The sequence below is a fragment of the Lissotriton vulgaris genome, chromosome 8, assembly GCF_964263255.1.
Source record: "Lissotriton vulgaris chromosome 8, aLisVul1.2, whole genome shotgun sequence".
Taxonomy (NCBI): Eukaryota; Metazoa; Chordata; class Amphibia; order Caudata; family Salamandridae; genus Lissotriton; species Lissotriton vulgaris.
Genome location: NC_141696.1, coordinates 1341969386 through 1341994917, shown reverse-complemented (window position 1 = coordinate 1341994917; position 25532 = coordinate 1341969386). Strand labels below are relative to the sequence as shown.

The 25532-nt window shown below is 44.7% G+C and overlaps 1 protein-coding gene across 2 annotated transcripts in view; it reads left to right on the top strand.

Moving 5' to 3' along the window:
* Positions 1–25532, top strand: part of CNTN5 (contactin 5) — a 3039905-nt gene that overhangs the window by 1491944 nt on the left and 1522429 nt on the right. The window lies entirely within an intron of this gene.

Here is a 25532-nt window from a genome sequence, read left to right as displayed (position 1 = left end):
CATACCCTTCTCAGCCGCGAATTGTCCTGTTTAGGAGATTAAAATGAATATTGAATCAATAATTTCAGATTTATCTACATTTTCATTATTATGGTTTGTTATTTTTTATCGGCCCCTGGCATAGCAAACCATACAAGGGTGCTAATTTCACAATATCGCTACGATCCAGATCTGGTTGGAGTCCTCCGCCCCTTCCAGATTTCAAAGGCGTGTCTGGTGTGCCGCATCATCCTCTTCTGTTATTGCACATCACCAGATATGCTCTCAAGCACACATTATGAGAATATTTCAGATAACATTTAGACATTTCATCCATTAAATCTGTTTTTAATCTAAATCAATTTTCTTGACATTCTTTCAGTATTTATTTCTGTTCTAGCAGTACAGTATTCTTCCACATATATTTATAGGACAATACAAAATTGAACTAGAATAATGGTGTGGTTTGCTTTTATACTAAATAGATGATACAGTGCTGTGGTTCATTTTTATTAAAGTTTTCTAGAAGACACATGATTTTATTGAATTTCTGTGGCACTCAAAACAAAACTTACACTTACAAGCTTCACTCATAATAGAGGCAGGCACGTACGTTAAAACTTGATTGAGTGGGCCAACTACAAGACTCCAGATTTTACTTTATAATGTATCCATGCATTAGAAATCATTCTTTCCTGTACATCATGTGATGTATAAAGACAAAACAGCAGAGTTGTTATGGATGGTCTATGACATTGCCGTAGTTTTTGACAGTGCTATTTTTCAAATCAGGCATTTCCCTGGGTGCCTGCAGCCATTGAAGGTTGGTTTTAAGGCCACTGCCTGTCCCTATCTCCATCTCTCCAAGAGTATGGCAGAAATCACAGTGAGACTGAGGGAAGAGAGAAAGAGGAAAAAAGCAGGGTGGTTTGAACATTTTTTGTCGAGTTTGCCTTTGTTTCCCACTTCGGCCTTGCTCTTCAATGTGTTGCTCAGCTTTGCCACATGCAATTCATGTTTCCACAGATTAAACAATACATCACATATTTGGAAGTACCGGAATCTTATAAAATGTTCACAAATGATGGCACCTTAAAACTTACTTAGAGAACCTGAAAGAACTGGGCTTTTCTGAGTCAATCAGTCTTTGCCACTGTTTCAGAATAGAGCTTTACACAACAAAGATATTAATAACTGCATTTGAATTTCAGTCAATAAAGAGAGGTTTTGTAAAATTTCAAAAGTTTATTTCTTCTTTTTTAGTAGATTAGTAACTATTGTCGTTTTTTTTTAATTTCAAATTATTGGCAAACCAATTACAGAAATAATAAGTAATAAGACTGGTTAGATCAAGCATAGAGAACTAAAAACAGCATGTTCTATTCACACCCTAGCAAGATCCCATAGTGAGTTCCTTCTGGAAAGGAGCAAGTAGATTTTGGAGCAAAGTTAGACAACTAAGAAGAAGATTGCCCCCCCATAAAGAGTCGTTCTGGAGACTAAGCAAAGTTCTCTGGACAATTGCAGTAGCAACCGTCTATGCAGGTGAGAAGGAGAGAAACACAGCTATAGCTATGATCAGTATAAAAACAGAAAATCTCCTCACAAAGCATAGAGAAAACAAATAAATAACCATAAGCAGTATCTTGTGGCGATTCGGGTTGGTAAGGCAAATTGCTAAGAGATAGGGCAGGGATGCATTTAATGCCTCAAGATGCGATGAATTTCTCCCTAGCTAGGAACACGTACTATCATAGAAAGCAGCTAAGCATGTTTCGAAAACAGATGGATGTGTCATCAGCGTCCAATGGTGACAGGTAACCTTCATCCTTGATTCCTTTGGTAAATGTTCATGTCAGCATGAATTCAGTTAGAGATGGCTAGAATGCACTCCAAAAAAATTACATCTATGAAGGTTCTTACGAGAACCTTTTGCAAGCCTACTCTGTTAGCTGTCAGGTGTCCCATCGTATAACAATAAAGTATTCTATGAAATTAAGAATTTAAATTGTTATGTCCTGGTTAGATCACAAATGTATCCAGAGGGAGAGTAATGGAGGTTGACCCTCAAGTGTATCCTTAAAGACTGAAAAACACACAAAAAGACAACTTGAGAGTGCTCAAGCCAGAGGTGTCCTATTTTGGTTTTGACTTGTCCAAGCTATGGGTCAGTAAAATAATGTTGAGAGGTTCAATCACTCTCAACATATCGAGGCATGCGTCATCATTTGACAACCTCTCACACTGGGGTAGGAACAATGTCACCCGGCAGGCTCAACCGAGGGAAGCTAATCAATCTCTGGGAATTCTTATAAATCTAACCTCAGGACAATTTTCTAAGGACATGTTTTTTGGCAAGAAAAAGTATGAAATATACCTAAAGGTATACTCTAAAAATTATTTATAGAACGAGTACCTCTCATATGTTTAAAACACAAAAAAAATACAGTCATATAGTGAAGTATGATAAATCACTGGTCCGTAAAGAGTCCTATATTTGAAATTAATTCTATGATTGCAAAAATGTTTTGACCACTGTACAAGACTGAAGAGGTCTAGAGTTTTCATCAGGGTACAAAACATTTATAAGGCCATGGTGTACACTGAAACCATGTGGATATGTATGCAATAAAACCTTATCAATCCCTCTACTGGATCAGCAAACATAAGGAAAAAGGTATGGAACAAATTTCAATTATTGAGAACCAATAACTCCTAACACCCATTTGGGCCCAGCTTGAAAGTGTCATATTAAAAATATCTTAGTGTACCCACGAATCCCCAAACACAGTGTACGCAAAACAGATCTGCTAGTTGGTTAAGATGTAATTTGTGAAAGCATAATTTGTGACTGTTAATTATGGTCCTTAGGGTCTATAGTGTTACGATCATGTTGTCATAGCATCACTCACAGAAGCATTTTTTAAGAAGAAAAAGGTATCTATGAAAATAAATGCAAATTGTTCTTGTAGATAAGAATAGTACTTCATAGCTCCTACATTGTGTGCATGCATACAGGTGTTGTCACTTACCCTAGTCATACTAAACTATGGACTTCATGTAATAAGATAATTATACCAGAGAGGAGATTGTAAACCAGAATCTTGTGTAAAATGTTGCAAAAGATAACTCGTTTGCAATAGAGAACAAGTATGTTTGAGTAAATGTGAAGATGTGAAATGGTTCTTTGAAGAGAAAAGAAGGACTTCAGTAGAAAAAGGATCAATTAAAGAATGCTCAATATACAGTCAAAGTGGCATGAAAGGGGGAGTCAGAAAGCCTTATGATGCATATGAAGGTCAGGAAATTTAACACCTCTGTCAGGTCTGGGTCTCTTGATCGAGGCATTAATGGTGTCACATTGTTTAAATATGCTGATTGTGTCATGGATTGAGTATTCAATATAGCAGCACTTTTCCAGCAACTTCTTTCAGACAGCACTCTCTCATTATTTAGTTTTTTAGGTCTTCATGAGGATAGCATAGTTTAAGAGCATGCTTACCGGGGTTTTTCAAGGTAATTCCTCCATACACAGGGCTCACTTTTTTCTAAGTGGCTAAGCGTGAATCGGCAAAACATATCTGCCTTCTATGTGGATCTGAACAAAATGTCCTGTCTGCTTCAAAAGAGCCACTCTAATGACACCTCAGCACTCAAAGGAAATAACATAACAGCTAAAATAAGCTTAAGTTAACCCGAAATAACACAACTGAACTAAGCCTGATGAAGTGAAATTGTCATGATAGGCAGCAATTTTGGCTTTGCCTGTCTTTTGTCATTTTTGACAGATTCCTTCATCTTGTTGTTCAATTATTGATTTTTTCTGTCATTGCAGTTACTCTGACATGTTTGCTATTCACTAGAGTTTATTGATTCCCTTCGGGCTGCCCTAGTAGATCCTGTGTTTATTGTGCTGCTCAGTCTCCCTGTCTGTGATGCCATCATGCACATCTTCCTGTTTGTCTGTATCTCCATCATTCTCTTCCACAGCAGCCTGATCATAGCCTTATATAGCTTTTGAGAATACTTTCATTGGGGAAGAACACTCCAAAAATAACAGAGCAAGACTCTCAGCAACATATAGAACTGTATCTGTCAGCAAGGCACACATTTAATGCCTATGGAAATTGAATATTTGCAGGTTCAGGAGACTCAAAGTTGGAGATTATCATCTTGCCTCTGGAAAAAAAGTAGTATTTCTTGAAAGTGTAAAATATTGGTACCCAGAATACAGCTTTCCTCTTCACAGCACAATTGTAGGGATATGTGACATACTCCCAATCATTCAGTCGTTTTGGAGAGGTATCCAGGCACTGCATCTGATTAAAAACTGCCTTGATAACACACATCAAGCATGAAACATTGTTATAATGCTTTCCCTATGTTTTTCATAAAGTGATATTGTAGTTTCTTGGTAGCCCAGATTCATTCTTCAGTGTCTATTCTTCAGATGCATTACCTATGATCCACATTGATTTCAGAATAGACCCAACTGCTAATATGTTTTCCTCTTTATCAAGGTATTCTAGGATTCTGAAAGAAACATCCAGGGTAATTGTTAATGTTTTCCAAGTTGGTAAATGTGTGATTTAATTTGGGTCTGTACTCTAAGTAATTAATCATGCTATATCCTCCTTCTTGCTGTTGTGTGGGAAGGGGTTCTAGAGACCGTGCAGTAGGTCATGTGGAGTGAGAAGAGTTAGATCTTAATGACTGTACCAGAAAGAATCCGCTTATGAATTACAGATTGCTTTAGGCAGACCGGATTAAATTCTTAGGACAAGTTCGGGAAATTAATATTTCAATGTTTGTTTACTTTGTAAATTTGTTGGGAAGCTTTGATGCTGTTTTTCAGCCTTAGTCAATTGCAGTGGCAACCTTGTCTAACTTTGGACAATGCATTAATTGTACAGCCAAGAGGACTAAACAGCAAATCTAGAAATGAGTGTGGGTTTTAAATTAAGAAACAAATAGCCAGTCAAATTTAGTGAAAAGGGGAGTCATGTAGCCAGATTCTGTAAATAAATGGTGGTGTTTAATAATTTTTATCAGCTAATTATTGGATTTAGAATGCTGTGATTTACACTATGACATATAGAACTGTAGATGGGCAACAGTGACCTTTTGGGATGTTTTCCACCAAGGGGTTGTGAGTGACATCAGAAAGATATGAGAGCAAAATTTGAGTTGTATAGGACGTCCCTCAGAACCTTTCAGTGAACAACATCCCGTTAGTTCACTTTTTACTCATCTATAATGTTATGTTATGTGTGACCCCCAAAATGATCTGCCTCTGAGGGAAAGGAGAAATAGGGAGCCATGCAAAACATGGCCTCTCCTCCCTGTCCCAAATGTGTACAAAAAAACCTGGCATCTTGCCCTCTACCCTCACCACTCCCCGTGTGAGGTTCCGTGACAATTGTAAGTGGTGTTTTCGACTCGTACGAATATGGTAGAGTCTGGTATCTATGAACCGCAAATGACGAGTTTAGTAAGTGTGCGCAGTTTCGCTGTGCTAACCTAAACCGTTCGTTTGTTTCGTGGGTTTCTTCATCCGAGCCCACGGGTTCCATCTTAGATACGGCATCCATTTTGTCTCTTGCCCTCAAGTAGCCAGCGAACGGACGGTGTCCGCTTCGCGACCCTGGGATTCCCGAGACGTTTGCGGAAGACACATGTTCCTTTGAAAGTGTCTTTATGACGAGGGGGATGATACTGTAAGGCAGATGGCCCCGCTCGAGGCTCATCTTGCAGTGCCGGTCTATTGTCTTAGTCGTGCATCTCATTAGGCGCGTCCCTTTGATGCCTGTAGCTCGTGTTTCCCGAGAACACCCATTTTACACCCTTTCCGATCTCCCCACTGTCCTGTCTTCCTCTACACCTGTCCTTGTTCCCTCTTCGATCTGTTTATTGCTGATTGGAATGTACTAATGGTGGGAAGATGGGTTTTTACAGTTGGGAACCACCAAATGTTTCCGTACTTATGTCCCGGACCCTGAATACATCAAAGCGACCCCTCTCGGGGATAATGTTGGGAACCAAGTTGTAAACCTTTGTGTACCATGTTAACGTATGACAGATATGTGTATAAAAGGAGCGACCTACAGTAGCAATTTGAAGCAGTCTCCTCGAACATACACACGCTGTACTTCCTGTGATTTCTGTGTTCCCTGCAGTAAATAAACCTCGAATCTTTGACGCCAAAGGAAGTGTCCCGTGTCTCTGTCCCTTGTACGCCGGAACAGGTTACCCACGAAGGTTTTAGGTGTTGTCCCCTGGCACAGCTGGGTCTTAGAAAAGCCTAGTCCTTCACGTGCCTTCCCCATACATGTCAACATTTCGGAAGCAGAAAGAAAAATAATTGGATAATTTATTTTCCCTGTCAACCTCTATTTAAATAGGGGAAACTTTAGTCAGGGGAACACTAAATTAAAGCCATTCCGGACTTTACAATTCAAAGTCTTTCACCTGATTCCGGTCTGTTGGCACATATGACCCCTTCCTTCTTCTCCAGAAGCTGTGCTTTACTGCCTTACAGCTTATTACATAGCAACAGTAGTAAACATAATCCCTAATTGACACTAGTAGCTCGCTACCAGATTCAAACATACCATATAGAACTCTGGATGGGTAACAGTGAATGATGGAGTTTCACCAGAGCTTTCTGAGTTACATGAAATAGATAATGCCACTCAGGAACCCAAGGTGAAAAACATTCCTGTACTTTGCATTTGACCCATTTCCATAATGCGGCCTACCCTCCTCTTCCCACAGTAACCCTTCATAAAAACAAAAACCTGTCATCCACGCCCACCACTCCATGTGCCTTCCCTCTCGTTCTGAAGTTGTGCTCTGTGCATGCCAGCGGTGCACTGACAGGCTCTCACAAAGCAAGGAATTACTTCATGATGTAGCAGCAGTGAGTTATGAGATCTGCAACCCACCATTGCTACATCACAGCAATGAAGTATCACATTTAGAATGTGACATTCACTCTATTGGCTCTAAGTGATAGCCATACATATGACATAGAATTATAGATGGACCACAGTGAACTATGGGGATGTTTTTCACAGAGGGGTTCTGAGTGACATGGAATAGACAAGAAGAGTGAAGCTCAGGTTTTATTTGATGTCACTCAAAACCCCATGGTGAAATACATTCTTGTTATTCACTTTTAACACATCTATAATATCTTATTCATGCTCCACTCCCAAAATCCTCGGCCCCTACTTTCAACTGCTACACAGAGGTGGAGAAGTATTTGGGAGAAATACATAACATGGCCTCTTCTCATTGTCACAAATACGTTTTAAAAAACCTGTCCTCCCTTCACCTACCCCAACCATTGTCTGTGCCTTTCCTTACCTCTCCTTCAGAAGCTGTATCCCCTTCATTCCATTGCTGCTCTCATAAAGCCAAGCCAGAACATCCTGGAATTGCTTAACCACTTGGATGCTAGGCGTTTTCCCGCTGTGTGCTGGAAAATGCCATTTTAGTGGCACCATGACGAGCTCAGCTCGTCATCAGCACACGACCCCCGTGGGTGATGACGAGCTGAGCTCGTCATCAGCATCGAAGGGGTTAATGATGTAGCAACTGTTGTAGGAAGCTGGCTGTGTATATACTATGCCAATGTAAGGTATAGTGTACAAAGAGTACAGGGAGTCCCCAGAGGTACAGCAGATGCTAAATTAGGCAAGTATTAACAGCTTTCTTTGTTGTGTTGTGTTGGTGAGCTGTTAGGCTTATCCAGAGGGTGTGTTTAGCATTTATTGCATTCACTCACTCAAGGACCGATTACACACACTTGGAGACAGAATCCCGACCTATTAGATAAGTATAAAACAGTTATACTTGTATTTTATTTCTAGAACCAAGCAGGGCTTGGTGCAGATAGGAAAAATATACTTTTAATTGTAAACCTTTACACTGAAATCTAATTGGGAATGGATTTGCAATAGTTGCAGGTTGGTATGGCTTTAAAAAGGAGTTTAAATAAATTACACAGTCATTACTTTTAGAATATTTTCTTTTTATTCTTGTTTTTATTGAGGTTTTAAAGTGAGAAACAAAAGCCATAATATGCATAATACTGGTTATAGATCAACAAATCAACATATAAATGGGCATTGCACTTTTCAATGACAGATCTGGCATATCGAGAAAAAAGAAAACAAGAGAACAACATAACCAAGAAAAACTCTCAAAGCAGGTTCGTATTACAATGGATCTTAGAACATGTTACATTGCAATTGGTCAGCTATCATCGCAATTGTTTTAATTGAAAGACACATCAATCAGTGAGTTCGGAATGGAGCAACAAGTAGGAGCGAAGCGGTTGCCAATTTATTTTTTGCCCATGAGGTAGCGGGAAGCAAGGATGCGTAGACATCGCTGGTAGTGTCACAATACATCGAATCCCTGAGCCAGGCCTTCACTAATGGTGGGGAAACATCACCCCAGTGCAAAGAGACCTGTCTCTTGGCCAACAGATGTGCAATTGCTGGAAAATGCCATACTCCAACTCGCAAAGGAAGAACGAATCCTAGCAGCGCCAGCAAAGGCAAGGGAGGAAGATTAGTTTTGACCATTTAGCTCAGATGTTCAAAGACCGACTCCCAGAAGCTTAAGACAGCCAGGCAATTCCATGCCAAGCGGATAAAATTGCCATGCTCCATCACACATCTCTGGCTATTATCTGGTTTAGCGTGATTCATCTTGGCAACCAACATGGGGGTAACATACATTCTATGTAAATACTTAAAATGCAAAAGATTATGCTTATAATTATTCAAGGCATATCTAGTCTGTTTTCAACAAAAGGTCCACATTTTGTCCTTCAGAGGATGTGCCAAATCTCTCGCCCAAGCCGTCCTTTATCGGCCGCCCACCATTGGTCGGAGGGTCTGTGCAAAATGGTACAATCAAGAGACCAGATGTGCATTGTCCGGTGTTGTAATTAATGTGGTGAGGGGCCGGAATTCAGGGATGCTTTCACCAGGAGTCTTGTTGCTGTAGCCAACGAGGTGTGCGTTCTGTGTAGCAGGAATCAGTTTAATGCAGTCACATCCCTATCTTTCGTCAAGTCTGCTATGGAGCGCATTTGTCCATTATCAAGCATGTTGCCCACAGTCTGAAGGTAGCAGCGGGCAAGTCCCCACTGCGTCAGCTCCTCAGTAGTAGGAGGCAGCCATGGTTTGTCCAGTAGGGTCAAATGTGGAGAGTACAAATGTTCAGTCCCTAAATATTTATAAAGACATCCCCAAGCCCAGCTACTGGTTTGTAAGGTATGGATTTCAGCAGGAGTGCTAGTGAGCCCTAGTGGGAAATAGAGGAGAGGGGAGTAAGTTAGCCTGGGTGAATTCTGGTTTAAGAAACTGCAACCGTGCATCTGGGTGGTACCAAAAATATGCATAATGCGTCTGCACCACTAAATAATATAAATACAAATCGGGAACTCCGAACGTACCCCGCTGAAATGGTTGGGTGAGTGTCTGCCATTTTACTCGTACCTAACCCCCCTCCCAAATCAATCTTGTCAACAAGCCACAGAGGGTGTTAAAGAATGTAACTGTGAGGGGGATTGGAATATTCAAAAACAAATACAAACAAGCATTTACAATGCAACGGTTTCGCCTTTACAATAGTTAGAGCTATTGGCATTGTAAATGACAACATTTTTATTTATGTGTTGGTTTTGAAAACAGATAAATAAATGGCATTGTCATTTACATTGTCAATAGCTTAATCTCTCGCAAATGTGAGACCTATTGTACCCTACTGGACGAGCTCAGCAGACAGCAATTACTTGTAGACGAGTTCTATAGCACAACAGTGACACTGCTAAATCCAGCACTTCACAATAGAAACAGAGATGATACATGAGAAGATTACGAGTGAACAAATTACAAAAGCAGACGTTAAGTTACATGAGGCAAAAGTGACAATTGTGAGCAAACAAAATACACGAGGTAGCAAAAGGTACCTTACAGGAGGAATATACGAACTCGAAAGTTTCAAACCGGAATCCCGGAGCGGCCACGTCCGCTGGTTCAAGACGGCGGAAGGGAGACACAAGAGAGGGGCCATGCATTAAGGGTACAACTGTGAGAGCAGAGGAAGAAGCAAACACATGAGTCGGAGTCTCGGCGACTAAGCGAGCAAAGCCAGCGCGTAACACATGAAGCGGAGAGAGAGCACAGCCGGGCATGGCCAGCACCAGATTTTTGCAAATAGTGCAGCACGACGCATTTCTGAAAGCGTCAGGTTTACATCAAAGTCAAGACCCCCTTTCTGGTGTAGGAGACATGGCTAGAGTAGGCACGACCCGACCACTTCACCTTCTCTGCCAAGCAGGGAGAGGGTCACGTATCAACTTAAGACGGTTAGAGGAGTGCCTCCCTCAAAGGCCCACTAAACTAGCGTACAGAAACTACAAAACATGAGCCTTCCCTACAAAGACGGCTTGGCACAAAGTTAAAGATATACACACCCATCTTACAAACCACGAAAATTCCAAATACTCTCGGAGCATGAAAGGGTATGCAAATGGCTGCCTTGAACTGCACAGACATGGTCGTTACACTATTAGAGCGAATAGAACAGGAGCTGGACTACTAACAAACGTACAGATTAGTACACCCACAGAGATGCCCTCTCAAGGGTCCCTTCTTTGATGACTGCCAATGATCCACTGCCTACAGACTGGCTTTCCTACGGTAGCCTCCCACATGTGCTTTACAGACCAGCCCCACCCTCCAGAGATGACTTCTTATGTATGTTACACTCTGGCAGTTCCCCAAAACCACTGTACTCCTGGTGTTTCGCTGTCTCTATAACCCCCCTCAGTCCAGGCCGCTCGCCGTCCCCAGCCCAGCTTTGTACAAGTGCCCATTATAGCATCACAGATGGGCATAGTTCTCTTCCTCTTGGTGTCCAGGGGCCCTCCCAGAGCGTCATTAAAGGCTGACACAAGTCAGCTTTCACAAATTCGTTCACCACCACATACTCACACACAGAGCTACACTGTCAGCCCCAACTTACTAAGCCTGGCTCAGCCCCCAGACATAGCAGCTCCTGGACGGGGAAGCCTACCTGTTCCTCACCTCCCCCCTAGACCTGTTCCAGCAGCTCCTCCTGTCTTCTCATCAGCTCGTCTACGGCCTTTACTGGGCCCCCATCCAGCCGGCCCCTTACAGCCGTGCCTCAGTCATACCTCGTCATAACGCCCCATAGTTCCCTTTCCCCTACTCCCACCATAGGTTGCCTCTGCCCCGCCCCACGAAGGACTTCCTCCCGACCCTTCAGACACCTGTGGAAGCCCCTTCGCCGGGCTCCTGGTCCCCCCCTCCTGGCCTCAAAGGATGTCAGCTCCCCCAAACCCGTCACTGTTCCTCCCTCGCCGCCGGCCTGTCTTCTCACAGCCCCACCTCCACACTGCCCGATGCTCCCTGCTTCCTCCCGGAGCCCTCTCCCAGATACACTTCACAGGCCCCTTCCCATCGGCCTCTCACCGCCCACCTTCCTCTCACGTCCCCCGGGCACCCCGCAATGCCTCAGCGAAGTGCAGCCTCCCCACCATCCCCGCACCTCACCTGGGCCGCCGGCGGGCTCGTGCGACCTCAGTCCCCGGGGAGCTTCGGCTCTCACACCGCAGGCCTGAAAACGAGCACCGGCACCGGGCTCAGCAGCGGCACGACTGGCCCAGAGCGCGACGCCAGCAGCAAATCCTCCATCACAGGCGCCGAGCGTCCACGTCACACAACCCGTCAACGCGCAGGAGCGCGCGAGCTACACTGGATGATGTTTAGGGTTAGCTGCTTCCTTCCGATCGTTACGTTTCCCATCGGGGGCGTGGGTTCCATCAGCTGGGCATGGCGTCATCATCAGCTGAACGTGGCCGAGGCTCCCCAATGAAGTCCATGACTTATGCGACAGTCAAATGGAGGTGTGGCGCGCGGCACGAAATATACACAAAATACCATGGGGCTCATTTACAAGCCCCTTGCCCAGCTGGCACATAACTTCTAATATGGGAAAAAGGTATACAGTTTTGTACCTGAACAAAGATAAACAAGTCAGGTCCCGGGCCGGCAGCCAATCACAGCGCGGCCTGGGGAATGACGTCACGGGGGTGTCCCGGCCGGCAGATTCGGGGGCGTGTTTTTCGCCCTCTCCCCATCCCATTGGCTGGAAGGTAAAATTCCAGCCAATGGGAAGAGGAGAGGGCGGTTTAAAAAAAAGACACCGAAACGCCCCCGAATCGCCTTTTCAGGGGAAAGCGTGATTGACAGCCACTCTCTTCCAAAGGCTAGCCTCCATTTATGGAGCTAGCCAATGGAAGAAGGGGCGGATTCATGTCCCCCATAGTGTAAACAATAGCTTTCGCCTGGGCGGGGCACTGCTTCGCAGTGCTCCGGCCAGGTCGAAACCTAAAAACAGGGCAGCACTACACTTTTAATGATTGCATGCTACCAGTGATAAATTATGGAAGCGCTATCCAGCGGTCTATTTGTTCCGCCAGCCGATCAATAGCCGGGCCTAATTGAGACGGGTGACTTCAGCTGCTGTGCGGTGTAAGACTACCCTAAGTTATCTGGGGGGATCACAGCACCAGTGCAGGGGAAACTCCGTTGCAAAGGGGAAGGTGATCTCCGTCAGTGGAAAGATTTTGGACTTAGACCAATTTATGACAAGCCCGAAAAAGACCCCAAACTGCACCACTACACAGATAATTGGGGGGAGATTTGTGGCGGGTTCACGGACAAATAAGAGGATGTTGCCCGTATACAGTGAAGCCAGGAGGGGGCCTCATGGAACCCAATCCCCTGTTGGAGGTGGAATTCTTGTAAATGCCATACCTACGGCTCCATTGCCATTATGAACAGCAGGGATGATAGCAGGCATCCTTGCCTGGTGCTGTGGAATAATGAAATGTGGCCGATAATACCCCATTGACCTAAGGTTGTGCAACCGGATTTGTATATAAGTGGACTAAGGAGCAAAAGTTCTGTCGAAAGCCAAGTTTGGTGAGCACTGATTGGAGAAATTCCCACTCTAGAGAATCAAATGCTTTTTCAGTGTGAAGCAGTACTGCAACAGCAGGAAGAGTGGGATTGATCTGGTTTATGACGGTGAACAGCGTGCGTAGATTTCCGGATGTAGAGCAGCCTGGAATAAAGCCTGATTGAGGCTGAGAGACTATTTGATCGACTATGAGTGATATCTGGGCTGCAAGGACCTTTGTCAATATTGTGTAATCTTGGTTCAATAAGGATAGTGGCCTACAGGATGCACACATTTCAGGCGGTTTACCTGGCTTAAGGATCAATGTTACTATTGCCTCTTTCATAGTAGCAGACAGTTCAGCCGAGTCTAGTGCCTCAGCATAGACCTCCAACCGGTGCAGTATTAATAATGCTTTGTAAGTTTTATGAAACCTCCCAGTGAGGCAATCCATTGCAGGGGCCCGAGAGCGGGCCAGTTTGTCAATGGCCTCCTCGATTTCATCTGTGCCAATAGGAAATGCTATTGCCCCTTTTCCAGCCACACCATTGTGATTTCATTCATATAGTCAGAGAGGTCTGTATCGGTAGGCAGGGAGCAAGAGGTATATAATTGAGTATAATATGATTTAAAGGTGGAGTGATATCTGGGTCGCGTGTGACCCAGGTGTCCTTCGCAGTGTGGACTCGGGTAATATAGGTCCTGTGCAGTCGAGGGCCAAGTAGACGGGCCAGCATGCGCCAGGCATCTCACCCTCCCCGTACACTCGAGCGCGCGCATATTTCCCCAAATAAGCGGTCCTGCACAATGCGAGATCCTGACAATCACTCCGAAATCTCGTCCATTGATGTAAGGGCAGGGGATTCCCCCAGCCAGAGTCTGGCATCTAGGTCATGCAGTGCTTGCTCAGTCTTATTGAGGCCTCGTCTAAGTGTGCACAGAACCCCAATGCAAACGCCCCCAAATATAAACTTTGAAGGCCTCCCATAGAGTGGTGTAGTGCGACAAAGAGCCCGTGATTATGTGAAAATATTCTGCAATTGCATCCTGAACTTCGCTTTAAAAAACCATATCCAATAAGGCATCAGTGGGAAAGCGCCTGGGCCTGTAAGGGCGTACAATTGAGGGCAGGCAAACTGACAACAAAACGGGTGAGTGGTCAGACAAAGTACGAGGCAAGTGATTAGCCTCTTGTAATGTAACCAGAAGTTCCAGTGTCAAATACCATCTGCCTATATGAGACCAAGTCCCATGTGGTGCCGAATAAAAACAGAATCCCTTGTCAAGGGACGTAAATGGCGCCATGCATCTGCTAATAAATGGGTACATACCAGCATCTCAAGTTCCAAAACAGAACACGATTTTGTGACTTGACCTGTACCCGTGGTGTCCGAGCTCGGTTGCAATGTGAAGTTGAAATTCCCATCAAATATGATGGTATCTATCGGTATAGTGGTAATATGTGTGGAAATATTCTCAAAAAAGCCTTAGGCATCCACATTGGGGACATAAACGTTAATAATAAGTACTTGTTTTGCACCAATACTTCCAGCCACCAGCAGATATCACCCTTCATGGTCTTTAACCACAGATTGGGTTACAAAGGGAAGTGCCATGTGTATTAGTATGCACACCCCAAGGGAGTAAGTGCTGTAATTAGAGAAGACTCTTTTCTTTACCCATAATGCAGCAAACTGATTATTTGAGTTCGGGGTATAATGGGTCTCATGAAGCAGAACAACATGTATTTTATGTTGTGTCAAATAGGCCAGTATCTGTCATCCCTTGCAGGTATTTGCGAGTCCTCTTATATTCCATGTCATACACTTAAGTTCCGATCCCTACACCCCATGAACATTACCCTTCATGTTAAATGCAGCTGCATAGGGTTCAATGTGTCATTGCGAGTAAATATGAATAGCATGCCAGTGAATATACGAAGAACCTGCACCACATAAACAAACTGAACCTTAAACAGTTCAATTACCCACCCCAGCACCCTCCTCTCACATTGAATAACCACCCAACTTGGATCTGGTGAATCCCATCCCGACGAACAATGGGAAAATAAAAACATGAAATTACAAGAATTAGGAGATCTCCTGGGCGGCAGCAATGCCCTGAGTGAACCGCTAAACATGAACGGTATAAGATGCAAATGTTCATATAACTGCCCTCATAAGGAGTTCAAACCAATAGTTATATAAGGCAGCTAGAAAATGAAAACAGGGGATACTGCTACATCATCTTTGGAATGTCCATAAAGCTGGCATACAAAGCATTCAACATATGCACCAAAAGTGCCATTCTTTGTAGCACAAACCATCACATACAATTGTAGGTCACTTTCAGGGAGAGGAGCCTCCATTAGATTTGTGTCGCTTCCAGAACTCAGACAACTCTGCAGGGGTGTCAAAAACTGATGTTTTGCTATCGACCTCTATCCAAAGGTGTGCCGGATACAGCATTGAATAACAGACATTGGTATTTCTCAAAATACTTTTGATATCCTGAAACTTGCACCTAGCCTCCTGCACAACCGGCATGAAGTCAGGGTAAATAAATAAATGTAAATGTGGTAAAGCGCACAGTTACCCACACCGGGGTGTCCCGGCGCAGTATACCGCTGGGGAACCCGTCCTGGCTTTCCCTGTGAGATGGTCCCTCAAGGGCACCCCCAAGGTGAGACCAGGCATCCCGGCGTTGAAGGGGCCGTTGTGAAGATTAAGCAAGCTATTGCCCAGAGTTGCAGAGTGGAGCCCAAGGTTAGAGTAGGCACCGAGGCGAGAATTATCGAGTCCGCGGACATTGACCCAAGACCCTGCCGCGTTGGGAATTGAACCCTTGTCCCGGGCCGATCTCAGCTTCCGGGTCTGCCGCCTCTAACCACTGAGCCACACTTCTCCACATAGACAATGACATACCCTGAAATAGTAGATCTCCCACCTCTCTGGCTCTATGCAAGGCGGCATCACAGTCGTGGTAGTTAAGCAATCGCGCTATAATAAGACATTGAGGAGCACCGAGAGCGAGTCTAGGAGAAAGAGCTCTGTGGGCTCTTTCCACAGCAAATGTGGTTGAGAAGCAGTCTCTGCCAAACAGTTCAGTTAGTAGATTCTCAACATAGAGCTCCACCGGGCCCATGCTGGTTGTCTCAGCCACTTCCGCTATCTGGAGATTGTTGCAGCGCGATCTCACCTCCAGGTCTTCTACCTTTGCCGCCTCGTTTTAAGGAGATTCTCTGTGCGATCAAGACGTTTAGCCATTGCTGTTTGCGCATCCTCAACATCCAAGATACGCTTTTCCGCGGTGTCTATTTGGGTTTCATGTTGTTCCACTCAGTTATGCATAGTGTCCATGCGTGCATTCAGGTAATTAAAATGCACCTCAATGGCCTTAAAGCCCGCCTGCAGCTCCGTCATTATGGTGCCAGCTCCCTCCAGTGCGGGCTGCTCGGAGTCTTATTTGGTTCTCCCCGCATGGTGTCATCTCCACCTTCTTGTCTAGTGGTCCTAGTTGTGTCAAAAGGAGAGCTGCCGCTGCTTGGGGTCTCCATGCCCCATGGCGAATTGGCAGGTAGTCAGTAAATGCATGTGGACTGGCTATTGCAAGGTCAATACGGAATCCCCAATTGTAGGAGGTTGCAACAGCGCAATACATTTAATATGAGGCCTGGGGGGGATGCTAGACATCCAGGGTCTCTCACTGTGCACTAACACAGTCTGTAATTTAGCCCACAAGATGAAATGGAGCACGCACAGCTCACCCCAGAGCAGGAATAACAGTGCGCATAGAAAGAATGGGAGAAGCACCCCCCTATATCCGCCCTGCTACACTACATGCTATGCCAGCAAACCATTTATTTATAGACCGTGCACTCCCTCAACAACGCTGGTCATCCATGTAGTGCTGGTGTTATTTCAACACTGCGTTTGTGCAGCCTGCTAAATTCGCTTCACTGGGGGAGCCTGGGATAATGGGCAAGACTCAACACCTCCATTGCTGATAGATGCGTCGGGATGCCACCAACGCCGCTGCTCCTCTTGCGGATGCCGCAAAGTTGTGGTCTCTGTTGCCACCTCTACCATTTTCCGCAGTGGCGGCCCTGACCTCACGCCTGCCCACGAGCGACACCTGTCGTCGCAGGGCCTTCGAGGGCTGCTCCAGAACACCGCTAAGGGGGCTGCGCTCTTGGGGATTAGGAGGACCCTCATGAGTTCCAACTCGCTCCGTTTCCGCTTCTGGCAGCGGCGGCAGCCCTCAGAAGCCAGGAAAGCTGCCAACCAGTGGCATAGAGCAGCAAAATGCGAACACCCGCCCAGGAGCTCCTGAATCGAGCCACTTTGGTTCTTGGTTAGGCCACGCCCTCCTCTTTTAGAATAATTTTTGAATACTTTCAGATTACCTCAACTATTTGGGGTGCTGTGCCTAGATACCACACTGAGGGATCTCACAATACAAGGTAATACAAGGTAAGTAAGACATTATTCTCCATACAAAACAGAAGTTTAACAAAACATTTTAGGCCCAAAAAATTCATATCTTGGGTTCATGTGGGAGTAAAATGGTTATTAATTTCACCAGTAGGTAAACATCTTACGAGTGAGATTTTTGGGGGTTAGGATCAAGGTTCCCTAAGGTCTAGGTAGGCACTCAAGTTGCACCGCCAGTGGCACTTGGGTGGCTGGTTGCAGAGTGCAGGGCCCCAATTTTAGCCAATGGGGCTAAGAGGGCCTTCGGTTACGGGCTGGTTATGAGTAGGCCACTCAGTGTTAAGGTCAGCACTGCAGGGACCAACAATCAGCTCAGGAGCTACACCACCATCGGCACAGGGGCGGCCTGGTGCAGTCTGCCAAGAAGATGTAGGGGACCCTATAGTTTCTAATGGAGACCTTCGGCTCGGCAATGTTGCTGCAGGCTCAGGCAGGGAGACTTAGTGAAGGCGGCCACCAGTTGGGTTCTAGGGGCATGCCAGGACACCATTGGTTGGGCCACCCAAGGCCGTGGATTGTCAGGTGCAGGAGTGTCTTTTGGCGTTGGGACCTCTTACCAGCTCTGGTCGCGGTCAGGGGGACCCTTCAGGTTGAGGCACCGTCTCAAAGCTTGAGGGAGTTCGGGATGACAGGATCCCAGGCGGTATCGCGGTGGAAACCTCCTGTGGTGTTGGGCCACTTGAACTCAGGCTGTGGGCGTCAGGTGCTTAGTGGTGCTGAATTGCAGAGCCACCTGGATCCGGATTCTGTGGGTGAGTCTTTGCTTGAGCAAATCCGGTGATGAGGGCAGACAGTCTGTTGGATGAGTGCAGGGCAGGTACTCTGGGCCAGTTTCTTCACTGTAGGCAAGTCTGAGTCAGGACAGGCCGGTAGGGCTGGGGCAAAAGAAGTAAATGCAGTGGTGGCTTGCAAAGGATGTGCTGCGGTGTGGTGAGGCAGAGCAGGGGAGGGGCAGGGTGGGGGGCAGTAAACTCAGACATATGATGGAACGCAGGATTACTTTCCTCCGTTCCATCATATGTCCAAGCTTACTACACCCCCACCCTCCCTCTCGCCTACCTCGCCTCACCACCCAGCAGCATGCCCTATGTGAGCCGCTACTGAGTAGGTACCTTCTTATTCCTGGTTCAGCACAGCTCTCCGGTCCTTCTTCTAGGTCACCCCTAAAAATGCCAACTTCAGGGGTGTTAAAAGGGGTGTGCAGGATGGGACCAATGGGTCCCTTCCTTGGGGTGGGTACATCCCCTAGTATGCCACCCTCCAGTGGGAGAGGGACGTGAGCTTCTTCCTGATTGGTTGGGGCCCCTAATCTTCAAGATGGAGGGGACTGAGGTGTGTGCTTCACCTTACCTACCCCACCTGACGGGTGGAGTTGGCAAAGGTGGGCAGATCTCTTGACCTAGCTTGGTTTTCCACCCGATTCTCCGGCCCAAAATTTGGGAGAAACCTGTGGGAGTCAGTTGCTGGGGGCAGAGAAAGGCAGGGACAGCTCACAAAGGTTGCAGGCCATTAAAGCTTCCCCCTTAGTGGACCCAGCCCATTCTGGGGCAGGAGGCATGACACCTCTGCCCAGGATGGGCTTTGTTTCTGTACCCAGAGAGAGGAGGCTCTCTACCCAGGGGTTCAGAAATATGTCTGATGGTGGCAAAAGGTGGCCAGCCATTCAGGAACCACACCAGGGCTGGGTGTTTTTCAGGGGGCATCTCTAAGATGCCCTCTGAGTGCATTTTACATTAAATCCCACACTGGCATCAGTGACTATTCAAACAGAAGATATTGTTTTGTTAGTTCTCCTAGAGGGACTCTAACAGTAGCAAAAACATGAATGTACCCAGAGCAGTAGCCTGCCATGCCTAAGAAGGATCGCATTCGCAGCATGGTCACATCTTCTGGAGGGCAAATAGACGAAAATGCTTGTAGCTTTCCGGGGTCGGGTGTCATTCCTTTTTCAGAGAAAACAAGCCCAAAGAATTTAAGTCTGTTTTTATGAAGCTCTGACTTCTCTGCATTTAACGTGAGACCTGCATCAGCAAGCAGACAGCATTCTTGTGTGAGTGTTCTATTCTCATGTTCCCATAGTGTCGCCCGAAACACCAGTTTAACATCACTGTAGTTAAAAGCATGAGTGAAGGCTGAATTATTCAACTAATTATATCCTGAAAAATGTCTGGAGCTGATGACACACCAAAATTGGTCTTTTTTGTATCTGAGCAAACCACCATGAGTTGAAAAAGTTGTAATTGTACCTACAGTTTTCTTCCAGTTCAAGTTATGGTATGTACCCCAACCTAGGCCCAAGTAGCAAAACGACCTTTCACCTACATCTGTCCTACCTTGCTCTGCATAACGGCTCTAGCACTGACCTTTTACCGAGTTATGTGCTAAATAAATGTCGATTGGTTTACTTGAAACTAGCCTCATTATTTTGCATGACGTACATACCAGGATTACCATACTCTGTAGAAGAGTCATGGTCACTTTCATCCTAAGGCGATAGAACTACTTTGCATAATTGCAGGTATTAATTTAGGCTCACTTACATAATCCTTCTCACAACATATTGATTGTGGTAGAAACCTGAGGCTATCTTTATGGTATAAAAGAACCCTACCTTCACTAGATAGACAGAGGAGATGCTTCCACGCTGACACAATGCACTGGGGTCCCGGCCTGCCTAAGCCACAACATGCAGCGTTCTGACCTCCTTTGCGGGGTGCCCAACTTGAGAACAAGACTGGGTCCTTCATTTTCTCCCATGAGGAAATAGGGTTGAATCTTTCCTACGGGATAACTTTTTCACTTTACACCCACATACATGCTAGGTACACTTAGGTACACATAGGTAGGGTCCGCATCGTAGGAGCACGCTTGATTACTGTCATGTTTATATGCCTGCATATATTCACTATTTTAGCACCATGGTAGAATTTTACCTTCTATTTACTCTGTTGGTGTAATCTTATATATTTCCTTCTGTCTAATGATTGTAGCAGCAAACGTGTTATGCTAGAATGATACTGGTTCAATAAATGCATTTATTCTGTGTATCTCTCGGAGACTAAATGAGCACGATTAACTGAACGAGATGTACTGCACTTCTTCCATGATCCCTGTCATGTTCGATGGTTTACAGAAACTATTTGCTCCTTGGTAAGATTAGGGGGCTTATAGTGGCACTGGGAGCTAGCTGGTCTAAAGGCTAACATATCCTTTGGGGGTGTCGGGAATCAGTCTAGACGCCAATCCCTTAGTTAATGTAGTCCAAACGCATAGATCCAATGTATTTTTAGGAACAACATGACAGTTGATGGTAACCTTTTTCAAGTCAAGGCATGAGAAAACCTTAGCACCATTTAGCTGCGTGATCATGTCCTCTAAGTGTTGACCTGGATGTCTTTCTCTTTCATTGCTTTGTTGGCCTGTCACATATCAACACAAATGTGTACTGAGCCTTCACTGTCATTTTTTGGCACCACCACAAGGCAGTGGTGGCTACTTCGCAATTGCGAGGAGCATTGCCCCACTGCTTGGCTAAGAACCAACAGATGAAAAATTAAAACAATGTTCTTGCATCATTTTAATTTACATTTTCCGGCTCTTAGCCAGCACTGTTGGTTGGGGCGGGCCGAGGTATGGGAGCGGTGAGGTTGAGGGCTAGTGCACTCCACTCCCTAACTGAGCATGTTTGTTTGGCCGGCTGTCTCAGGCCAGCCAAAACACACATGCACACTTTGGTTTTCTCCAGCCCAGCTGCATTGAGCAGCCGGGCTGGAGAAACCCCACAGACACCTTGGTCTGAGCAAGGCGTCTGCTCAGACCAATACCCACGCTGGAATTGGACTGGGAGTCTGCCCCAGGGGTTGCTGGGGCCAGCAAAAAGGAAAAGGAGAACTTGCGCGAAGAGTCGCAATGCTGGAGCAGCTGGCAGCAAATGGTAAGCTTTTCTTTTTTTGATTCAATCCCCTCCACCCCTCTGTGTGACCCCACCTGCTCCACCACCCTTTGTTTCTGGCGGCCGTCCCTGCCACAAGGGTTGTAACCCATGGTGTCTGACCAGTAGAGCACCTCTAAGTGAAAAGCAATTTGATTGTGTCATTGGGCAGCAGGGTGAATATATCAATGTATGTAACGCTGCACTAACATTGTCTTAAGTCTCCCAAGTCCATGGAACAGTGTCGGGAATTGACTCACTACTTCAGAATTGGCATTCGAGTTGTAGTTCATAGAAATTAAACTCATGGCAGCAGGATATCCAAACGTAGTCAGCATGTACTTGACGACGAACCTGGGAGGACATGAACTGGTCCTTGCACTGTTGGCTTTTTTTGTAGCATTGTCGCTACTAAGGACCCTTTACTCTTAAATTCATAAAAGCTGGCAAGGTGCACACCTTTGTTTTCGACGGTCTCAGACATGGTTTCGGAGACAAGTTCTTTGTTTTTTTAATGCTGTCATGTTGTTTATCGGTTCACTACTGTCTATAATAAATGTTGTAGGGCAGCCATTCAACCTGAGCATGATTTTGAGACAATGTCCAAATGACTGTTGTTGCTTTCTTTGGCGGTTCTTATTTAGATTTGTGTTCTTCTTTGCAAGTGGCCAATCCTATATGTGCACATCTGTCTCTGACTGACATCACCATCGCACATCTATCTTCCTTACTTTCACTTGATGATGACGTTAACAAACCTTTGGAAGATGAATTTGCTAACAATTGGCTTTGTTTTATTTCCTCTTGCCTTCGTCAATGTTGCCGTTTGGCCATGTGGGAGTGGCTAGAGTGCTTCTAGATCTTTCTGGTGCCAATCTTCTGACTCTCCATGACACATAGCTGCTCTTTCGCTTAGTAAGCCATTATGAAATAGTTTCCTTTCCACAGCCTTTGCATAATTGTCAGATGATGGGACATTTACCTTAAGGTGGAAAGGAAAATCCTCAGCGGGAACAAATTTCTTTTTGTTTGCAGACATCACTCTGTGGGCCTCTGCCTCGTCTTTCTGCTTCCTTTCCATACTCAATGCTGATAAATGTTGGGTTGTTTCAGCTTCCAGATGAGCAGCTTCCAGATCAGCACATTCCTCCACCCTTGCAGCCATTAGCACTTTTTCCAAACTGAGCGTATCTCACAGCATGCGTCGTCGGAGTGAATTGGAGAGAAAACCAATGATGACTCTAGGAAGCATGGTTTCTTCATTATTAAATTAATTGAACTTGCAGTGCGTTCTGAGCATATCACGGCTTTTAACAAACTCCTCCATCATCTCGCCAGGTTGCTTTATTGCTTGGTTGAAAGTGTACCTTTCATATTGTACATTTGACATTGGATTGAACTTGGCCTCCAATGTTTTCTTGATCTGACAGCATGATACTTCTTCCACTTGTGATATCTTCTCTATCACTTCTTTCACTCCGTCTCCCGCAAGGTTCTTTGAGTATTTGCTGATCTTTTTGTCCTCTTCTTCTCCAATATCAATATTCAGCTTTTTGGTACTATTGAATGGAGGCAATGCTTTCAGGAACACAGCGGCATCATATGTTGTGCTGTTTGCTACTGATGTCAAGAGTATATGATGCTCAGATAGCGCTTGACCTTCAGTGTCTCTTGGCCCGGTGGCAATTCTGTAAGCATCAGCTAACTAGTACTCGGGTCGTCGTTCCTGAGCTAAGTTTTGGCAGCACCATCTTCTTTCTTCATGTTGAATAATTTAGCTTCTTGCATGTGCTCATCACCGCACTCTACTTCATATATTATACTTGACTGTTGCTGCCTTTAGCATTTCTTCGTATCTGGTTGTCCCTGTCTTTAGCATTTCTGCTTTGCATCGGTGCTGGTTCTGTGTAATGCTATGGTGCAGTATCTCTTCTTTCAGCCTCACCAGTAGCTTTTTGGCAGGCTTATTGACTGTGCTCCTCTGTAGGGCCTTTACCTTCTTCGAAGGTCTCTGAAAAGCTCGAGTTGCACTTTGATTCCACATATGCCAACTGCAGACCACTTTTTGAGGCGCACATGGCACGCACAAGCAGTTTGCTTGACCGCAACAAACTTTCAGGGAGAGCAGTCTTGTATCCTTGTGGGCACATATACCCCTTCTCACCACCAGTTGTAACATGTTTCCCAGCCCAGGAGCATGTTACAGACCTCAACACGCATGGAGCTCTGGTTTGCATGTCTTTTTTTCTTCGGTATGAAACTGTTAACTGAACGTATTGTCACAAACTTTATTAACCACACCCAGTCACAACCTGCCAGATTGTGTAAAACTTGTAATCAATCTGCCGAGGATCGCTAGAGGCCTCATAAACAGACACACAGGGCAGGACAATAAAGTAAAATAATGGTGATAATAATTACTAATGATAATGATTGACATTTGTCATCTTTTTTATCTTCATCTCATATTATTGTTATTACTACAGAACACTGCTGTTCATCTGAAGAGTTCTGATTAATTTATTTTTGTTAATTATCCACCATATTTGTTTTTGTTGCCACTGTCACAAATGTAATTATGCACGTTTCGATTATACACTGTCAAAATTGTAATTATTCAGATGATTATCTTTCTATCATGCTCTGGTGACTGGCTGCTAATGATGCCTAGGATACATATTTGCAAGGAATAGGATGCCTTGTATCACAAGAAGAATTTATGTAATTTCCTAATTAATTATAACTCCTTTCTGTACTGTTAAGACACAGCGGACTTGCTGGAAATGTATTATGCAGAAATCCAGGTAAACTCGTTTTTTATTACAACATGTAGCAGCAGAACACATGTGAAACGTATGGCTCTTACTACAAAAAATGCAATGCTGAGATGTGATGTCTCCACCAAGCTTCCTCTAGAATGCTATAAAGAAAGAACTATGAGTGAATTATAATACACTTGTCAGTATGTGTCTAATTATTGGAGGATTTTAAATGGCCTCTTCTGGCCTCCATATGCTGATAAATAAACTCCACAGGGATACCATTTGGGAGTGCAAAGTAAAAAGTTCCACAGTATAACCTGAGTCACTATTGGAATCGCCTACATACACTAAAAATGTCTGTGATTTAAAGTGGTAGTTTTGTAGAATCTAGGTAAGGTGCCAGTGCAATGCTATTAACTTCATGTGGCCTTATGAATACAGAATTCTATATTGATGATAAAATGATGTATACTTAACTTTAAGTATTCAGAATCAAGTTGTACCATGATTTTTAAGATGATCTTGTGAGGATGTGCAGGCATTTTGAATTAGAAGATACATGAGACCTATTAATGTGGTATCTAAATTAATGTTTCGGAGTTAAAATGTTGCCCTGTGTTCATTAGTGTGCCACAAAGTGCTTTGGAGTATTGGTAGGTGTTCCATATTAGTGGTATGGAGATATTCTTGTTTATTAATGATGAGGCACCTAACACGGGTACACCTTTAGATTTTGCCAAGTGCTTGAGATGCTGTGTTTTATTTTAACCTCAGTGTAGGGTATTTTTAAAAAATAGAAACAGGTGCTTGTGTTATGTAGGGTCCACATTATTTTTTTTACACAGCCCATGCAAAATGTTATGACATGGCTGCTCATACCCACAGCATGAAGTTTGTAGGATCCTCAGATATAGTTATGAGTGGGGTCAATGGTAGGCCATCTGCTTGTCCTCATTGCTCTGAGGCATGTGGTCAGTGTAATGATCGGATTAAAGTTCAACATAGTTGGGACCAGAAGCCCACTTTCACATTGGTCTTTAGGGGTCGGTTTCAAATGTATTGCATTGTCATTTCATTGTGTACACAAACCGCTGTCCTCATTCTCTGCAAGCATGTCTGTTTTCCTCATGTGAACAAGACCTACGTCAGGGTTTCTGTCTTTTGCCTTATAATAGTAGCAAGTGTTGAGCAACATGATCCATCTGCTGTAAATAACCAATATTGAAGCATTCCTTCATACAGATGTTTGCAAGTTAGGTGACAAATCATTCCCACAGTCATTGCGGTTTCGAGGAAGTTTGGCTGGGAGTGATCCAAAATTGTTCCATTTTTAAAAAACTTTTTGAGTTTTGGTAAGAG